At 36.5% G+C, this 15871-nt stretch overlaps 1 protein-coding gene and 1 long non-coding RNA gene across 3 annotated transcripts in view; one reads left to right on the top strand and one right to left on the bottom strand.

Moving 5' to 3' along the window:
- LOC143730774 (uncharacterized) overlaps nt 1-15871 on the bottom strand; it is a 251597-nt gene that overhangs the window by 216066 nt on the left and 19660 nt on the right. The window contains exon 6 of one of the 2 annotated variants that reach the window (XR_013200598.1): nt 14978-15274. The exons of the other annotated variant lie outside the window; for it this stretch is intronic. The gene's annotated coding sequence lies outside the window, so the exon portion shown is untranslated. Of the gene's footprint in view, nt 1-14977; nt 15275-15871 lie in introns of those variants that run through there. 2 annotated transcript variants of the gene reach the window in all.
- On the top strand, nt 11-3702 carry LOC143730806 (uncharacterized). Its single transcript, XR_013200645.1, has 3 exons — nt 11-591; nt 2330-2488; nt 3038-3702. It is a non-coding gene; the product is annotated as an uncharacterized LOC143730806 (long non-coding RNA).

The following is a 15871-nucleotide window of genomic DNA, read 5'->3' as shown; positions in this document are numbered from 1 at the left end:
GGAGTCAAACCTGACTAAGGTCTATTGTGTTAAAGTTGAAGAATGTACTGATTGTGTAAATGCGGAAAAGAAATCTACTGCTACAATAAAGAGTAAAGAAAAGAGACATAAAAGAAATACAAGAAAAATGAAAGAGAATAAACAACATCTTAATATGGAGTCAAACCTGACTAAGGTCTATTGTGTTAAAGTTGAATAATTTGATACAATGTACTGATTGTGTAAATGTCGTTCTGCAGAAATCTGCTGCTACAATAAAGAGTAAAGAAAACTGACAAAAGATATTGTTGAAAAATTATAGAGAAGAATCGACGTCTTCCAGCACACAGAACTAGTGTGACAGCCTTAAAAACAGAGTATGGGAATTAAACTAAGTGCCTGATGTAGCATTTCAGTCTTTTCTCTTTCTGTCTTCAGTCTGTGTGAATGCAGTATTACAGAGAAACAGAGTCTCATCCTGACTTCAGCTCTGAAATCAAACCCATCACACCTGAGAGATCTGAACCTCGGGAAGAATAAAATAGAAAACACAGGAGTGAATCATGTATGTGACGTACTAAAGGATTCACACTGTAAACTGGAGAAATTGAGGTCAGTAACAATTCACATACACCAGTGGTTCTCAAACTTCTCTTATGGACATAAACCACATTTTGGATATCATATTTTGTTTAATATTAAAATTCCTGTAGTTCAGAATCACGTGCTTATGAGACCCACATCAGTTATTTGACTCTTTCCTTTTGTAGATTTGTGGAATCTAATAACACACACACACACACACACACACACACACACACACACACACACACACACACACACCACAATAGTAACATTTCAAACTTTTAAAATCCAAATAAATACATTTATACATCTGTAGCAATTTAGTCTATTTCAAAACTCTTCTCGTCTGTTTAGAGGTGCTTGAAGTGCTCTGTCTAGTTTAGAGATCAACAGCTGCTCAAAACCCCATATATCCAGGCCTGGTTGTGCTTTGTACCACCTGAGATCAAAACGACTAAAAGAATCAACATTTTTAAAGCTGCATTTTTTTTTTTTAATTAATTTTAAAAATAGCACGTTATTATTCTGAGAGTGCAAAAAGCTCTCCTCCAAACCGTGGCTACCACAAACCTAATACACTTTGATAAACCTGTAATATTGAACTGTATGTTAGAGCTGTTTGTATGGATTTCTTTGGAAATTACTTGCATCATACACACAAAAGCCCTTTTCACACAGCACGTTGATCCCGGGAAATTGCCGGAAAATTGGCAGAACACCTTCTGTGTGAACGCAAACACCATGAAAAAAGCAAAGGAAAAATTATTTCTTTGCATTTTTTATTCAATTATGATAACAATAACAACAATCAAAAAAAAAATTTTAATTAGACCCTACAGTATTTTAGATACAATCCTCTACCAAACGGTTGAGACGTCTGTTCATAATAAAAGAATAATCTGTAATACAGTACAGAAATGGTGAAAAAATGATATTGATCAAATATTTTTCATCAAATATGTAATTGAATAATATTAAAATGAATCATTTTAACAACACTAACCCTTTTGTTCATTGTAAATAGCTAATTTTACCAACATTAGCTAATTTTACCAACACTACCATAAAAGGACAACTCAACTGTTTGGTAGAGCATGTTTTAAAAAAAAAATTGACCCTTATAAGACTTATTTTTGTTTAATTAAGTTACATAATTCTGTTTAACAACTCCTCTGAAACTATAATATGTCATCCAAATAGTCTTACCTTTAAAATTCAGAGAAAAGTAACTCCAGTAGTTAGTTTTATTTTTCACCACTAGAGGGATAAAAGTGTAGTGATAAAGAGATACTCAACCCAAAACTGAAAATGTTATCATTTACACACCCTCATGCCATTTCAGATTTATGAGTTTCTCCAGATGAACTCAAGATTTTTAAATTAATAATCTGTCTCTATGAGTCTATACAAGTGTACTGGACCTCCAAAGATGATTCTTGATAAACCACACAAAGCAAACACAGCGGTTATCCATACGACCCCAGTTGATAAATTAAAGTCTTCTGAAGCAAAACAATATGTGTTGGTGAAAAACTTTTTAAACAATAAACCATAACATAATCTATAAACCAACTGTAACCTTGTGAGGTGAATCTCTTTAACAAACACTTCAACAAAGTGTTCAATAAGTTTAAACCAAGACACTTTATTCTCAGTCTCTCCTGAAAAGACTGTTTACAGTGTATTTGTGGAAAATAATTCACCTTAGTCGTGTTTTGTGATCTGGTGAAAGTAAGATGATCTCTGTCTGTTTCTCTCGTTCTAGACTAAACGCCTGTGGCATTACAGATGTTTCAGCTTTAACTCAGGCTTTGACAAACTCAAATGCACTGCAGTTTTTAAAAGAGCTTGATCTGAGGAACAATATGATCAGAGACTCACAGCCGCTCAGAGACGTGTTACGAGACTCAAACTGTACACTGAGGTGAGTAAACATCAGTGATGTTAAAGATACTTTAATTTATCTCTGACAGTCTTTCAATATTTGTGCAAGGAAAATATAATGAAGTTTTATTGAAACAATGTGGGCAAAATTTAAATTGATTGAAAACCAGTTAAGCACAAGCCACAGCTAATTCAAAATCACTGGTCAATCTCACAGTCCTGCCAAGAAAGCTCAAAAAAACATAATGCTCTCTCTCATGATGAGCTTCATAACTGCTAGTAAGGTAAAAAAACGACTAAAAACGCAGTATTATGCAGACCAGACAAGTAGTTGCGACTTAGATTTGGCGAGATCATTTAAAACCCACATCTTATGAATTCAAAGTGATAATACAGAAATGCATGTATTTAATAGCAAATTTAAACCACGCTGCGTCCACAAATGTAAAGTTTATCATACTAGCTCTTATGTATTACTCACTAGTAATGTAAACAGCATTATTAGAAATATACATGTACACTTAAGTGATATTGAATGATTATTGTTGGTTTAGTACTCTTACAAATGATAATTTTATTTTATTTACAGGTGAAATGGATTGAGAAGATCTTGATCAGAGCTGAGATGAAGCAAGAATAAAGAAATCTTTAGTATAAGACAATCATGATGATATTGGAATTTAACTCATCCATATTGAAGCAATTAAAATATTGCTAATCATAACTGTCATTGCCAAATTTAGCACTCAAATGTTTCAAGTGATATTGAACGTTAAACTATTCGCAATCAGAGAGAGAGAGAGAGTGTGAGAGAGAGAGAGAGAGTGTGAGAGAGAGAGAGTGTGAGAGAGAGAGAGAGAGTGTGAGAGAGAGTGAGAGAGTAGTGATAGTAATGGCAGAGAGAACTAAACAAAAGTTTAGTCTGGTTACACTTTAGGGCTGTGATATTAATCTAATTTTATTTTTGATTTTGTGTTTCAAGGATTATAAAAAGAAGATATTTGAGGTAAAACTTTAACTAGCCACGTTCTCTCTAGCGCAACTTCCTTCTCTTCACAGCAGTGAGCATTCCTTCCTCCATAAAACCCGAACTTCACGTCAGAATCAGGTTTAGGTTTGGGTTTGGGTTTGGGGGGGGGGGGGCGGTCTCTCGAGAGTCACGTGTGCCACCCGCTGGTGCATTATATGTATTAATTTCTGAATCTTTCTGAATGCATGTAATGCCATTTTAACATTTTGTGTAAAACTGTTAATAAAACAATAAGATTTAACGACTTCTCAGTTTATTTGCATTCTGTGTTCTCTTTTCCCCAATAATGTAAAGATCATATATGCTATATGCTAAGACTATAATTTAAACTGAACATAAAATATTTTAAAACAGGGAAGGAGACTTGAAAATAAAAGCACAAACCTGAACAAAAATCAAACAAAAAGATCCCAAAACCATCACAGCACATTAACACACTGATACAAGTTTGTGTCTTAATGTGTTCTATAGAAAGGCACTAACCTCAACTGAATCGGTATTGACACTGATAGATAAATTAAAACTTTATATTCAAAAAAGGTATATTTATACCAGTTTATTGTTTAATACTTACATTTTAATAAACATTGAGCAGCTCTCGTATTTACTGTCAAATCAATTTATTCTCAAATATTTTCCATCTCATCTGAAACAATACTTTTCATAAGAATTGTTGTTTAAAAAAAAAACCCTGTTGGTGTTTGAACTGTGTAGGAAAAAAATTAGTAAATCCCATTTCAATACATTTTTGAAAGCCACTCCGCTTCAGAAATTTTCATTTTGTTATTACTATCATTTAGTATAACAACCACCTTTACATTTAAAACTGCGAGACTTACAGTGGTAACCTCAGTCTTGAAGACTGTTGAGCTCAGTTTGACCAGCTGTCCTGAGGAGAAACATCTGAGGAGGAATATTTGCCTCATAACCTTCATAAACATGTGTTTAATGGAAATAGAGAGATTATAGTTAAGCACAATGAACAGTTATAACTTACCTCAAGGCTCCAGCTAAGGAAGTTCACCTTAACTACTTGCATTAACTTAACTTACAACTAAGTACAATCAAGGAGGATTTCAGAATAAATGAACATTATGTAAACTGGAGGGAGTTTGTCAGCCGGCCAATCTAAAGCATTTATGAGATAGTGGATAACTTGTAGAGCGTCTGACTGCATTATCAACACAAGGAACACACAGGTGCAATACAATTACTTTTTTATTAACAAGACAATAGTGACTAACAGAACTAAATTAAAACCAGGAGTGGATAAAGAAATAAAGTGCATTAGATTCATAGAATGTAAGTGATTAAGTTGTTGCTATGTTGAGTTATTTGATGAAAAGAAAAACTGGTGAAGATGAAGAACCTTATTCTGCTTTAAACAAATAAACAAGATTATTTGTTATTAAATGAATCAGCTATACAAAATCTAAATGTAAGTTTTTAAAAATAATTACATACTAATAATATACTCTAATGCCAAGGTCTCTAGAAAGAGGTTTGGTTAAAGTGCAGCATTTTTTATAGATTTACTTGGATTTTAATCTAAACAATCGTTATGTTTGAATCAGGATAATCGGGCTTACTGACGAAGTGTTGTATATATGCTTCTCTGAGTTTTCTGTAGGTGATTATTTTCATTAAAAGCTGCATGTAACTGACCAAGTTCATTTGTTTCAGCTCAGTGGATGATTGACAGGCAAGTAGGCGGGACTTCACTTCAGTCTGGGATGCATTGAATGCTACTGTTAATGCTATAAGCGGATAAACACGTGTTAATGGAGATCATTAACTTAAGATTTGTACTGTCTTGTACACAGTTTTACAAACGGGTAATGGACATAGGCCTACTGCAACCTTCATAAGATAAATGAGTTACCTCTGTGTGTGTTTTGTACTGCTTCACCATTAGCGTAGCGTGCTAGCGATATTAGCACATATTTCAATGTAGTTGAAATAAACCATCTGACGTTGCTGATTGTTGTGTTTGGTATGTGTTAATGTTGTCAGCTAGTTTAAAACTCAAACGCATGAGAGGTAAAAGAGCCTCGGAATAAGTAAAGTGATAAAACCGTCATTTATTCGTTAGAAGTATGTTTACATAATCTCTTCTTAGATCAAGCATTGGAATAAGACAGAGAGACTACACCACCAACTACAGTAAGTATTTAGACAATATTACCCACTGTTTCTAAAACCTACACAATCTTTAAACCAGCCTAAAAAAGTACAATTTCTTATACAAACTACTTAACTACAGTAACGTGATTTTGTAATTCGTTACTTCACACCCCTGCATGTGTCACATGTGAACTTGATCTTGATATCAAAAAAGGAGCTTCCTACTAAACCCTCTTATAATGAGACACTTCCCCAAAGTGATCATGAAGAAGCTTATACCTGTTTCTTAAAGGACACACAGAGGAACAAGCTCATCTTAGAGATCGATGTTGCTGATAAATGAAGCTCAGGAGAGCGGACGCCTCAGAAGAACGAGTATCTGTAGCGAGAGCAGAAACAGTGGCCATCTTTAATACATCTCATCACTGCAGAGAAACACTTCATATCACTGTCTAGCTGGAGCTCTACTGTAAAAATGCAGTCGTCAAACAGCAAAAGCACAAAAGATCAATGAAAACTGTAAGACTGCAAAAGTGAGTGAGAGATTGATTCTGATCAGCATCTCGTCTTGATGTTGGTCTTCAGGACTCGCTCCACAATGTCACGAATGCCACACAACGACTCAACATTATTCACACTTGTTTCTAATGATGTGATCAAACCAACTGTACAAAATATGAGCCCGTTCAGAAAAGTTCACATTGCCATTGTTAAAAAAGAGCATCATGCTTGACTAGTGAGCATTGTGAGAACTCATGACCTCTCGACTACATGAAATGCAGACAGTGGAATAATAAAGTCTATAAAGTCTCAGGCAAACTTACAGTAAAAGGAGAAATATGTGTGGAAGTGTTGAACAAAGGCTCAGGCTGAAACGGATAAAGTGCTGGTTCACTATAATGAAGAGAAACGCTTGGCAGTGTCTGAGACGCCTCACCCTTGGGCTTCAGGCTTTATCCACATGATCTTGATGGATGATTTATGCCATAATTGATAATGAAGCTTTGGCGGATGTTTTTGCTGTGGGAAAGTTTCACCATAGGCTACTTTTATTTGAGTACATTTTAAGTGATGTATCGGTACTTTTACTCCGCTATTTTCCCTCCGTTTGTGGTCGTTACTCGTAACATGCAATTTTATCTTTATCCATCAACATGATTGGATCGAGTAATCGGTCTCGTGACTGTCGGCAAATCAAATTCTGCAAAGAAAGTGTTAACTGCTGTTCCCTATCAGTCGCTCTCGATCGACGTTACGTCTCCCTTTCCCTCCTTCAGGGAACGAGGTTACATTAGTAACCGAGATGTTTCTCATGGCTGCTGTGGAAGTGCATCAATTCAATCGAGATCTGCGTCTATGGAAGTAAAATAATGCCAAATGTTTTTGAAACAAAAAGCCTGTTGAATTGTACAACTTGAAAAAAATATGCATTGCATTATCCCTGCTTGTATTTTAATGCATTGTATTTTTATGGGCTGAAATTTAGCATGGTTGAATATTTAAGCTGTGAATATTTTAATTCAAAACATTTCAAACACATTTTCATTAGTAAAATTTCAATAATCCATATTCACCTTTCATATTTCACTTCCAAAATAAAACTGATTAAAAATACAACCTATAATATTCAACAGGCGGTTTTCTGGAGTCTCTTACTCCTCTCTTACTCCTGCATACACACACACACACCACACACACACACTGTTTCTCTCTACAGGATCACAGCAGAATTACTAAATCTCCATATGCAAATATTTTACAGCAACATAAATGAAATACATGTGGGCCTACAGATCCTTGATCAGGGAATATGATCAACATTATGTGTTTGATAAAAATAATTTCTTAGAAATCAAACAGGGACAGAACATTTCATTAGAAAACAGAATTAAACACCAATGGCACTTTTCACTGCATACGACTCGACTCTGTTTGCTTTTCCAGTTTAGTAGCGCTTCAAAGTGGGTGGGATTATAGACGCTTGTTAAAGTTGCTGAAAAACTTTTTAATTCCTGGTCACAATATCCGTCTCTCACTGGATCCGCTCCTCGGCTCCAAACGAGAGGAACGTCGGCACCTCTTCTACTGACCCAGTCACCATGATTCACGATTTCTTTTTTCAAGTTTCTTTTTTTAATTTTTTCAAGCAAGTCGTTTAATAAAAATTGTACGAACAAATAATAGCCTACTGCGGTGGCTGTTGCTGACTATTTAAATCTAGCGGGTTTAGTGTCTCGTGTTGCAAACCCAATGACGCTGTAGTGACGATTCTCTCTGACCAATCAGTGATCTGTAGTGTTGTCACGTCACATTTCAGTATCGCTACGGCACGCTAACAGAGGTGACAGGTGGTACCATTTAAAGCGAGCCGTACCATGCAGTGGAAAAGCGCCGAAAGATGTCAAATTTAAGTCAAAGATATTCAAGAAACCCCTTGGTTATATGACCGGTAACTTAATAACACACTTTTAGAAAACCGTAAAATCTCAACAACACTGTTCAGTGTTCAGGACCAAGAGAAAAGACACAGAAACACACAACTATATATCCTCTGAGTCTCTGCAGTGTGAAGAAACTACTGAGCGAACCTGCACAAGGAGGTAAACAACTGCAAGTCAAGACATAAAGCATGTGGTATACTTTACATTTATGCATTTAAAGGTCCCATATTATGCCCCTTTTCACAAGATGTAAAATAAGTCTCTGATGTCCCCAGAGTGTGTATGTGAAGTTTTAGCTCAAAATACCCAACAGATAATTTTTTACACCATTTTTAAATTGTCATTTTTTGGTGCTCAGAAAAACGCGCTGTTTTAGTGTGTGCCCTTTAAATGCAAATGAGCACGGCACAGGGGGCGGAGCTTCAAGAGCTCGCGCTCAGTCTCAGGACAAGTTCATCTCACAGAATGATGATAATAATATCAGAAACTCTCAGTAACGGTGTTCATTTCGACCCGGAGTCGGACAATAATGCCTACAGAGTCAGAGTGCTGTATAGAGATGGAACAGGTATAGTTTAGTAGTTTAATTACGGTTATAACGTATTTGTCATCTGCTTGTATATCCACTATTAATAGCCTACAAGTCTGCTGTTTCGGACCAGGTCCGAATGATGATCAAACATATACTGATGAGTTTAATAAAGTTTATTGTACATAACACAAAAGATGAAGCGTCAGTTTTACTTCAGAAACTCACCGTAAGAGCTGAGTAAACCGTAAGATATAAGAAGTGCGCAAATACATAAACGAATTTCGGTAGAGTTGAGGGAGCATTTTCTTTAAAAACAAAATAATTCCACCTCGTCCTCAGCGGCTGCCTCAGATTCCGGGAGTAACTAAAGAGAGCTATGTGGATTAATACATCCAGCCACACAACACCTACAACGCTGGGAGACATTCTCGTGCAGCAGCTGTGAACTCGATCAGGGCGGGTCTTCTTCTTCTTCTTCTTCTTCTTGTTTTTATGGCGGTTGGCAAATAACGTCTGGTTGCATTACCGCCACCTTCTGAAATGGAGTGTAGGTCTGGATAAATTATTTCCCTACACTTAAATTATCTTTATTAAACCTGTTCTTCTAAAAAAGGAAAATAAAAACCCAAAACAAAAATCTCCCGAATTCCTTAGCAAAATATCTCTTACTTTCAAAGGTATCTCTTCATCTTCAAGCTGCTGGATTAACTGTTGTCTCTCATTACTATATCTAGTACATTCTTCAATAGCATGTTCTATGGTATCCTGTGTGTTACATACACTACACCTCCCATCAGCATGTTTTTCCATTAAAAATAATGTACTGTTTAAGCCTGTATGCCCAAGTCTCATTCTTGAAATGATGTTCTCCTCCTGTGTATTTCTGCAAGTACTTCTACTCACCCCCACTCTTTTTTGGATATTATATAGTCTCCTACCAGTCTGACCATTATCCCACAACACTTGCCACTTCTCCTTTATCTTTCTTTTAATGATTGATTTCACCTCTTCTTTACTATACTTAATGCTTAAACTTATATACTCCATTTCTGTTGCCTTTTTTGCATACTTATCAGCCAACTCATTCCCTATTACTCCTTTGTGGGCAGGAACCCATACAAGTCCAACATTGACTCCAGTTTTAATTAATGTACTAGCCATTTGGACAATTTCTACCACAATGTCTTGTCTAGATTGTGAATTTATGTTCTGAATACTCATCAGAGCTGACGCTGAGTCTGAAGCAATTACTAAACTTCTTGGCCTGTTACTCACAGCCCAAGAGAGTGCCATTAAAATAGCAATTAGTTCTGCTGTATAGACTGCTAAATTATCATTAATTCTTTTTTGTGTTGCTACTTTTAATTTTGGAATAACAAAAGCCACCCCCACTCTCCCATCCCTTTTGGACCCATCTGTGTACATTATAATCCTATCCCCATATCTTTCAACTAAATACCCCTGCACCATATTACTATCTATATCCCCATTCTTAGTTTCCTCCAAAAGACTGAGATCAACTGAAAGATCTTCAAGAGTCCATAAAGGAACTCTTGAAAATACTACTGTGGGACTTATATCCAACAAGGCTATTTCCATCTCATTTATTTTCTGTCCAATAGTCCACCCAAAACTACTTTTTCTACCATTCTGTCTCTCTTGACACTCTACCAATGTAGATTGACTCAAATGGTCTTCCCTATGACCTTTAAGGTTTGCCCAAAAAACCAGGCTAAGCTGGTCTCTTCTGAGATCTAAAGGCAACTCCCCCATCTCTACTTGGATGGCTGCCACTGGAGTTGTCTTCATGGCTCCACAACATAATCTTAAACCTCGACTCTGCACTCTGTCTAGTTTATTTAAAGCTGTCTTAGCAGCAGACCCATATACAACACACCCATAATCAAAAACTGATCTAATCAGTCCAGTATATATTGTATGCATAGCACTCCTAGTTGCACCCCATTCCACCCCATGCAAACACCTCATTACATTCAATACCTTTTTACACTTTTCTACCATCTTCTGAATATGAACTGCCCATGTTAATCTTTTGTCAAACCATATACCTAGATATTTAAAGCTCTCTACTCTTTCCAATTCCTTACCTGATATTTGAATCTGTAACTCCTGACTTATTTTCTTCCTTGTGAAGAAAATGACCTTAGTTTTTTCCACAGATATCCTAAATCCCCATTCAATTGTCCATGTGTGTACTGTATCCACTGCTTGTTGTATCTTATTTACAATGTGATTGATATTTCTTCCCCTTTTCCACATTGCTCCATCATCTGCAAATAAAGCTACACCAATAGACCTTTCTACATTTATAAATATCTCATTTATCATTACTGAAAAAAATAATGGGCTAATAATACTCCCTTGAGGAGTACCATTGTCTACCTCATACACTTCACTCAAAACCCCATTTACTTTAACTCTAATTTTCCTCCCAGATAAAAAGGATTTTACCCACACTAACACTCTCCCCTTTACTCCCAACTGATATAATTTGATAAGAAGCCCCTCCTTCCACATCATGTCGTATGCTTTCTCTATATCAAAAAATAAAGCTAAAACTGTTTCTTTGTTTACCTGAGCTTTTCTGATGTCATCTTCAAGTAACACAGTTGGGTCCATAGTCCCCCTACCTTTCCTAAAACCACTCTGGTAATTCCTCAATGCATTTTTAGTTTCTAAATAGAATGCTAATCTATCATTTACCATTCGTTCCATGGTCTTACCCAACTGAGATGTCAGTGCAATAGGCCTATAACTACTAGGCAATTTAGCGTCTTTACCAGGTTTCCTAATAGGAATAATAATTGACTCCTTCCAAGTGCAAGGGATTACCCCTTCTACCCATATTTTATTAAACAGAGCCAATATTACTTCCTTACTTTTATCAGTTAGATTTCCTATCATTGCATAGCAAACCTTGTCATTCCCTGGTGTAGATTTCCCCACCTTCTTCAAAGCACAATTCAGTTCCTTCATTGTAAATAGAACCTCCATCACACCACCTTCCTCCTTATCATTACCCAACTCAGCACTATATCTTAGTTTAGTAGCTTCTCTTCCTTCCCTTTCTATCTGATCTAAATTTGCTTCACTATGTACCTTTACTAATGTCTTTGCTATAACTTCAGCCTTGTCCCTGCTATTAGTAATAATCCTATTATCATCTAACATTATTGGATATTCATATTCTCTCCCATTACCCCTCATTTTCTTTATCATACCCCACACTTGTTGTATTGGTGTAGTTCTACCAATAGATTCACAAAACTTTTCCCAGTATATTTTTTTTGCCTTCCTTATTGTCTGTCTCACTATTGCTTGCAATCTTTTATATTCAATCATTTTCTGAAAGTTGTGTGATCTTTTCAAAATTCTAAAGGCTCTATTTCTATGCTTTATACTCTCACTGCAATCCTTAGTCCACCAAGGAACAATTTTGATGACATTTTTATTCTTTGTTTTAGGTACAGCTACTTCTGCTGCTTCTATTACACTGCTGCTGATTTCCCTACATAAATTCTCAACACTTTGATCCTTATTTACACCTACCAATCTGTATTCACTCAACTCTCTAAATGTGTCCCAATCAGCTCTTTCTAACATCCACCTACCTTCCCTCATTACACTCTCTCTTATCACCTCCACTCCTACCTTAATTGTAATTAAAAAATGATCGCTGCCTATATTACTTTCCCTCAATACTTCCCAGCTACATTTATCAGCTACTGTCTTTGTAACCAAAGTCAGATCTATTGCAGATTCATATCCCCTAGCTATATCTATTCTCGTACCTGATCCATCATTCAAGCATACTAGCCCCTTCTCACCCAAATATTCCTCAATAACTTTTCCATTAGAATCATCCCTATCCCCCCAAAGAGTACTATGCGCATTAAAATCACCACACCAAATACCTTTACCATTTAAGTTATCCCACATTTCATCCAGATTCTCATCTTCTAGTTGTCTGCATGGATTGTAAAAATTAATGATACCCATACTACCACTATCTGTCCATATTTCTATTACAATATATTCTAAATCCACACCCTTCTTAACCTCTCTAAACTGCATCCCTCTTTTAACAAATGTTGCACACCCTCCACCACTTCCCTCCACTCTATCCCTTCTTATACTTATGTACCCCTTTATAACAAAATCTAATGACTGTTTAAGCCATGTCTCCTGAATGCAAATTACATCTGGCTTTACCTCTAAATTATTAATAAAACCTTTTAACTCCTGCCCATTTGCTATAAGACTTCTTGCATTCCACTGTAAAATCAATAAGTTCTTAGAGGTGTTAATGATGGATCATTTGTTTCACCCTGCATAAGATCAGCTTGTATTTTTTCCCACGATAAATTATCCACATTCAAGAACTTTGCAGCAGCTTTAACAATTATTTTTATTTTCTCAGTTCTCGTTTTAGCTTGATCAGAACAATTAACCACGTACGCAATGAACAGTATCAATTTCTCTGAGCTTAACACATCCTCTTTTGGCCTTCTGCATTCAGCACCACCTTGTGTTGCATTTATCTCCTGTGTCTCTTTCCTTTCCATATTGACGACCTTTACCGCCTCAGCATATGTAATTTTTTTTGTTGTCCGTATCTGTTGTACCACCACTGCATTTTTGCTTACAGGACATCCCCCATACGCAGCCGTATGATCCCCACCACAGTTACAACATCTCCTCTCAACCCCCTCTCCACATTTCCCATATTCATGCTCTCCTCCGCACTTCCCACATCTTAATTTCCCTTTGCATACATTTGCTATATGACCAAACCTTTGGCATTTATAGCATCGAGTTGGTGGAGGGATGTACTCCCGCACCCTGAAACTCAAATAGCCCACCATCACTTTATCTGGCAACACTTGCTCCTTGAACTCCAAAAGTACTGTAGTGCTATCTACTTTCTCTCCATTACGGTTTGCTTTAAGTCTTTTTATGTCCACTACAGTTCCTCCCTTAATGATCTTTTTAAGATCGTCTAATTTTTCCCCAATCGGTATACCTGTGATCACTCCCTTTGTTCTTATACCTACAAACCTTCGTACTTCACTCACTTCTTTCTTACACACCGACTGTAATCTCTCAGCCTTCTCTCTTTGCTCAATGTTCCTGCATTTAATTAGTAATCTGCCATCTCGTAACACTTTTGCCATTTCTATGTCTCCTACTACCTTTTTCAATCCACTCGTCAATGTAAACAAACCAATTTCGTTTATATCATGCCCCTCTTTAAATTTAACGATTACTTTCAAATCATCTTCCTGACTTACCTTCCTTCTCACATCTCTACCTACTTCATCAGATACATCTTCAATACTCCTCTTCGATGGTCCTTTCCCCATTCCCTCAGCCCCATTAGACCTAGTATAATTTCCTCCTCTCCCTCTACCGATTACATAACCTTGATTTTTCCAATCTTCTTGACCTTTTAACCAATCCCCACTCTCATCATCTTCCTCCATTATACTATCCAGACCCAGTCACAAATCAGATTATGCCAAACCGCCAAATAAAAATAAACAAAACAAACCAAAACAAACAACAAAAGAAAAAAACAAAGAAAATATCTCTTGGAGATACAAACAAACCGCCACCGCCGTCAGTTCGCGCTCGTCGCGTGTGTCGCAGCTGTGACGCACAATCCACTCAAGCCAGGGCGGGTCTATGTTAGAACGGCAGTGTCTATCAACACTCGTGGGCGGGGCCTTTACTTAGTGACGTCACTAAAACAGCATTCTGAAAACAGGTCGTTGGGAGACACTGCTGATGATTTATGGGGATTAATAAAAAAAAGGAATGAGTGGATTTTTATCACTTTTGGGTGGTTGTGTACACACACTGCCAACACACATTTATGTCCAAACAGCATGCAAAAGTGAATTTTGCATAATATGGGACCTTTAACAAATGCTTTTATCCAAAAGTGACTTTTATTCAAATGAGAACAATAGAAGCAGTGCAACTAACAGTAGGACAACAGTATGCAAGTGGTGGGACCCTTCCCAGCTTAAATTAACGCAGTACATGTACTTTTTTCTAATTTAATTTCTTTATAAATAAATATAGAATAGAAGAGAAAGTGTTGGTATTAATGGATCAAGTGTTACTTCATCTCTGTAAAGCGCTGAAGAAAGCAGGCAAAGGTGAGGATCTAAACGCAGGGTTTTTAATAAAGGAACACATTGTAAACTCGCGCTCGAGCGGCCCAAAGTCCGGCATCCGACCAGCACGGAAGGTCTTCACGTGTTTCTGTCTTTTCTCTCGGCAAAGTATTTTTGATTAAATGCAATACATTTCTCATATGTATTAACCTGTAGAAATGTTATTTCAATTGTTGATGGGAAATGGAAAAAATAACAATTTAAGCTTAGACTGCACAAAGTTTATTGTTTATTTTTAAACAATACATTAGTAATAGAAATAATGACATATAATATAACAATAAAAATCTGTTTTAAAACAAGACTAATGAACAATTTATAATTAATAATTAAAATCTGTGAATAATTCATGCATCAAATAAATTATCCTGAACAGGTAAAATACAAACTTGCAAAACAGTAGAACATAGAAAGTAAGACAGGTGAGGATGAAGGAAAGGTGAGGAGGGTAGTGATGGTGTCATGTGGTAGAAGAGCGACAGCACTTCTGATAATCCTGCAAAAAATGATAAGCACAAATCAATCATTGAGGCAAAACATACAACTATTCATCAAAAAACCTAACTCACATTATCAACACCTTTAAATGATGGGCAAAGGCTTGTGCGTGGGCCGACGCAGTGACTGAAATTTTAGCCTATGAAGTCCACCTTATGTTTCACGTAAGAGTGGGCACGGCCATTTGTAAATGGAATTTGTCTGGCTTCCGGTGTCATACACTTCCAGTTATTTCTAGCTGTACAAAAAATCTTGTTATGCTGCTTGATATTGCGTCGATAGTCCCACTAGACCTAAGCCACACATCATTATAAAGTGTGACATGAAACATTTTACGGAACAAGGGTTTTTTCATGACCTGTTTTATTTTGACTGGGATAAAATGTATCTTATTGCTGATGTTGAAAATGCTTGGAATTTTTTTTATGATGGTTTTAAAGAAATTGTTGACAAGCATGATCCCCTCAGAAAGTATAGAGTAAAGGGCCGAAACAATGCATTGTTCACTTCAGATTTAGCCAACTCTCTTCACGAGCGCAATAAGGCCTAGGCAAAAGCCAGGAAAACAAGCCTGGACTTCAAACAATCTAAACAA

This window comes from Siphateles boraxobius, unplaced genomic scaffold (assembly GCF_051911475.1).
Source record: "Siphateles boraxobius isolate OS27281-9 unplaced genomic scaffold, OSU_SipBor_1 81, whole genome shotgun sequence".
NCBI classification, from domain to species: Eukaryota; Metazoa; Chordata; class Actinopteri; order Cypriniformes; family Leuciscidae; genus Siphateles; species Siphateles boraxobius.
Note: the sequence above shows the minus strand (reverse complement) of the source record. Positions and strands in the feature narration are given on the sequence as shown.